Source organism: Thunnus albacares, chromosome 17 (genome assembly GCF_914725855.1).
Source record: "Thunnus albacares chromosome 17, fThuAlb1.1, whole genome shotgun sequence".
Lineage (NCBI taxonomy): Eukaryota > Metazoa > Chordata > Actinopteri > Scombriformes > Scombridae > Thunnus > Thunnus albacares.
This window is the reverse complement of record NC_058122.1, coordinates 19,353,968-19,359,625: the sequence shown is the minus strand read 5'-3', so window position 1 is coordinate 19,359,625 and position 5,658 is coordinate 19,353,968.

Here is a 5,658-nt window from a genome sequence, read left to right as displayed (position 1 = left end):
TCTCTCTCTCTCTCTCTCTCTCTCTATCTGTCTCTCCCTCTCTATCTCTCTCAAACAAACAAACACACACACACACACACACACACACACACACACACACACACACACACACACACACACACACACACACACACACACACACACTTTCCACACACACACTTTCTCTGTGGCAGCTGATGGAGGTTTGTGTGTGAGGTTTCTTTGTTATTCATGAGTCAGGCGATGTTACATCTAGTTGTCTTGTCCTGATGTGTCTTTTTCTTCACCATTAAACAGAATCATGTAATTGTATTTAACTATATTATATTCATTATATGTGAGTCTGTTAGTTATGTGTGATTATGCAAAAGATGGAGTGGTTTAGGATTTAGAGATGCTTCTTTTAAGATTGTTAGGTGACAAATTAAACAATTAGGCTATATAAAATATATCTTTAAAATATAACTGCTATAACTTCATACTTTCTCTGTTCCTAATAAGAGCTCAGCAAGCCAAATTGCAAATAGATTTGAAACTGGAAAAGTCCCAATCCTTGTTATTGAAGACATAAATTTGAGCTGAACTTGCATATTCAAGAGAGTCATCTCCAAATTGTTTTGGTGGTCGTCAAGTGATTGTAATTGAAATGATAGGCCTGTTTTGTGTTTACTAATATTACTGATGTAATGTTACACATTAACAGCCCGATTTGTTTAAACAATCTGATGCAAATTACATATCTCACTGTATGGAAAGGATGTGGAATATGAGGGAATATGTACTGTTTACCAGTTAGTTTGCAGAATGAGATTTTCACTGCAAAATATGTCATTTGATGCAAATTTGATGCACTTTTACAATTAAAACTACTCAGCAATAGATTGGGTAGCACAATTAAAATACCTCTTACATGCAGTCTGTGATGGAGGTATTTGGATGACATGGGCACCTGATGCATAATCCATAACTGTCCTTCACTGTGAGTAATTTTACTTGCATACATAAATACTTCCTTATGACTGCATAATTTATCTTAATTATGACATTTCATTCAACCACACGATTGAAACAAATTCATGTAAAAGACTGCTTTATGCCTAGAAATAATTAAAAAAAAAAAAAAAAAGAGAAACAACATTGGTGACAGTGATGGTATCATGCTCCTTTTCTCAATAAGGCTTAACTGTCAAAAATGTTTTGCATGCATGCTGGAAGACTTCATTATGCCCACACTTCTTAAGGTCACCAGCGATTCACAGAGATTCACACCCACACACCCACATTTGGAGACAGATTGAATGTTTGCAGATCCACCAACGTCATGTTTCCATATTTTATCCGACGTGTTGCAGACCAAAATAAGACATTCTTTTTTATTATTCATGGATCATTGTTGAGTCATTAAAATCATAAAAAAAAAAGTTTTTCAGAGATGAGATATGGCTCATATGTATGTTCTGACTGAGATCCATTATCAGCACAGTATCAATAATTAGGGGTTTCTAATAAAACAGACATGGCTTATTTCCCAAAAACATTTACTCACAAGACGACACCATTCATTTTCAGGAAGAAGAAGATGTTAACTCTGGAATTTCCATGCTACGCAGCATACAGTCACATCCTGTTTTTAGTTTATTCAAAGTCAGAAGTACAGGTTATTCTCCGGGACACAATTTCATTGAAGTAGGAGGAAATTAGCTTGCTGATGATTGATGATTGCTGATGAGTCGCTTTGGGGTGATAAATTCATGAGAAACATACCATAACTACGGCAATAAATCTGGAGGCTTAGACACAGATTTTGTAGGAAGACATAGAATATGTAATGCAATCACATCCTCTCTTAACTCTTGTGACACACAGAAATGATGAACAGAAACTAGAACAATGTGTTTGTAGTTAAAATCAGAGATTGCTGAGAATAAACAGCTGAGCATTGTGAGTCGTCTTTAATACAATTAAAGTCAAAGGTTATTTGAACAATCCATGAGATGGGAGCAGAAGGAAATATTAGAAGACGATATCCAACAAGGGAGGTCCTGCAAGACAAACAGGGGACTTCAGTTAAGAAAACAAGCATTGAGATTCCAGTCATGTTTGGTGAAACACTCCCTAGTCACAAAAAAAAAAAAAAAAAGAACAGGCATCACATGCACTATTCTCCACTCTCTACTCTACAGACAGAGAAGTTTGGTATTAAAATTTCATTATATTGTTATTGGTCACTCGCCAGTAGTAAACTTTCATCTCTTGACAAGGGGTCTGTGTTCCCCAGCAACAAACACAGAAGAATTGAAAACTAAACAGAGTAGTGCCAAACATAACTGAAATGCTCAGTGTTCGACTCTTTTAAGTATTATCAAGTCTGTGTCATGATCACTATCAGCTTTATTTTCCACAGTATTTCCTGTTCATATCCAAAGACATGTAGGGCATGACCTCAAAGACCCTTTTAGCCCACCTATGGAGCTCATTTGGATTAACTATGTTCAGATGTTTACACAAGTGAGCCGCAGAATAATTAATGGTGTAAAAAAAATAGCAGCTGGAGTGCAGGGCTTAGGGTTAGTTTTGATGATGTGATAATGTTGAACCATTTCCAGCAGCACAGTAGGTATTTTTGAGTTGTTTCTACACAGAGTAAGAGAAATCTGAAAGACAATGGACTATATATAACATGACATGATTCAACTTTTATATCAGTTTCTCCATGTTTGGTTCACTCATCAATCTTGCACAAAAGGGTGATTATTATTGTTTATGTATTATCTATAAGACTGAACAGAGAAGTCACATAAGAATGGAAATTAAGCTGGGGGCAAAGGGGTAGTGGATCAGTAACAGAGGGAATAAACCATGTGACTCTCATGAAAACCTCCAAAATTCAGTGTCTCATTTTTGGTAAACAGTGCTAGTTACTGATCTACATGTTTTCTGTACACATGCCATGCCATGGGGGAGGGGGGGGGGGGAGTAAAAGGAACAAGGCTGTGGATAGAAGTTAATTACAAGACCCTGTGGACATATTATTTCCTGTGACAAATAAAGGAAATGAGAGTGAAAATATAACAATGAAAAGGATATGGAAGAACACATGACAACATGTAAAAGAATGAGGGGTGAGGGGACCCAATCCAGAGACTAACGACTTGTCAAAACACTGATAGGGTGACCTTGTACTTTGAGAGACTTTTAAAGCCACATCAGCTTTAGCAGCCAGATGCTCTTTTCTCATCCGCTTTGTAACTGTGTTCTAAAACTGAGTGCCTAGTTCACCCAGTAGATTTGTGCATAAATAAAATGGTACAAGAGACACTCACATTGCAACAATGAGTGAGTGTTGACCATTTACTCACTGAAGCAACACTTACTGTAATGTGATCATGGAAAATGCATGAGTCGAACAGAGGTCTCTTTGTGTCCACAGATTCTTGTGTCTCTTGTATCTCTTGCTGACATTTTGGAGCCTTTTTCTGTATCTTGTGCAAGAGAAATTATTCACATGAACATGATTTCCTTAAAATGTTTGCATGGTTGGGAAATCATAGATATGGCTCTGTCTGACACACAGTGTCATTTTATCTTGCCTACTGAGAGGTAGCTGCTAAGTCAAACAATACAGGTTAAGTTACTCATCCAGAAGATCTCTTACTCATCAGCTCTATCTAATTCCCCTCCCAGCTTTATCGGAAGCTCTTAAGACTACAACTTGTTTTTTCATGATTCAACTGGCTGCAAAGGAAGCCATTTATCTCTGTGTCCAAATAGTTTGAATTCACTTAACACACTTTTCTTGATTTCCATCCTGACCTCTCACTGCACAAACTCCCCCATGAGAGTTGAGACTCTACATACCACAAACGTTGAGAAAGATGAATTCCCCTGCCAAGGACTGCATTCTTTTCCTCAATCATTAAACAGAGTACAGGTCATTTATGGAATGCGTGTGTGCTTTTAGAAAGGATACTGTATATACATTATATCTGATTTCATGCAAACACATTCAAACTTTTGTGTGAGAATATTAAACAACTGCATTATTACAATGCTAAAATAGCAAGTTGCAAAACTTATACAATTGTATGTCAATTTTGGCAGAGTACAGAGAAAACAATAAAATGTATAGTTATTAAAAAAAACTGACTTTCTTTTGTGGATATTCAGGCATGTCCTTATGTCCTTAAGTTCTCTGTGCCAAAATGAACTCGGTCAGTCAGTTAACTTGAAACAGTATAACACATAATTAGTGAACTTTCAATGTTATCAGGATAAGTGCAGGACCCAGTTAGCAAACAGGAAACATCCAATGCATTGCGGACATTGTAAGGAGTCCACTAAAGACAGGAAGAGTGTCCTAAAAATCAGTGTGAGAGTTGGAGCCTTGGCAAAGATCACCGCAGACTCTTCTCTCGATCCCATTTCTTATCAGATAATCTCCACATGCAGTGGATTTCCCTCCTCTTTCAATCACTGTATCCTCTGTTTGTCAGTTCCTGATTGCATTGTTTTAGTTGACTTGAAATGATCATGCTTAATTCACCTTTGCTGAGATAATACATCCTATGTACTGAGTGTGCAAATATGAGTGAGTAAATTTGGATCTCTGCCTGCCAGTATGAAGTTAGCACACAGTCTCTTGTCTTAAGTTTCCTGTTTTAATTCACCCCACCCCTTACTTTCCACTTTGCTCCTTTCTTTAGAATGCAACAGTTGCATCAGTTACTTGGAAATGAAGGAGTAGAGAGCCATTGGGGGTTGGCCGATGCTGAAGACCTCACAGTAATTACATCATTTTGTTACATTGTTTTGTGAAGGGAGGCTCACTCCTGTCCAGCTGAGGCATATGAGTAGGCCTCTTCAAGAACAATCTGGCCCTTCCCCCATCCCTGCCTTTTTTTTGCAAGTGTGTACTGACAATAATCAGACACATCCAGAATCTCAGTTGGTGGGGGAGGATGAGTCAGAAGATCTGCCAAATAGCCGCCTGATTACAGCTGTAGAAGTCTAGAGTAGAAACATACAGATTTGTACAATGCTGCATGGATTCCAGAGAAAATGTGTCATATGTATAGTACTTGACTCATCCTTGTATGTGGAAATAAATGTTTTCTACTTCTACCATGCCCTATTCCAGGGATTTCAGAAAATCTAAAAAAAATAAAATAAAAGAACACCCTTTAAAATAAAATGTTTGTCTCAAGAACAACCCTAACCCTAACAATAACCCTAACCCAGCAGGACAGACGCTTGCTGACAGCAGGTTTGAAACCCAGATCCCCCTGTTGAGGGGTGGTCTAACTGCCCTATCTGAGCCTGATGGTCCCGAGAGAGGATCATTGCACTGCAACGTAAAACTTGACATCATAGCCATATGGGAACGTTTAGAGGCTGCATGTTGGGGGACACACAAAGCGCTCTGAACGAACCTTATTCAGTTTCTCCAAACTAAGAGTTTCGTTTTGTTTTTAAAGAATACTAAACTATAGTGATCATGTAGATTTGCAATAGCCTCAGTTTGATTAGTTTTATTTACCCAAGGTGAAAAAACAGGGTTTAGGCGGGGCATGTGCTGCGTGAAGAGATTGTAAAAGATGATCTCATGCATTTTGGGAGTAATAAATATAAATATTTTCCAGCTGAACTGCAAAGACTCTCCTACATCATATGGGTGAGATT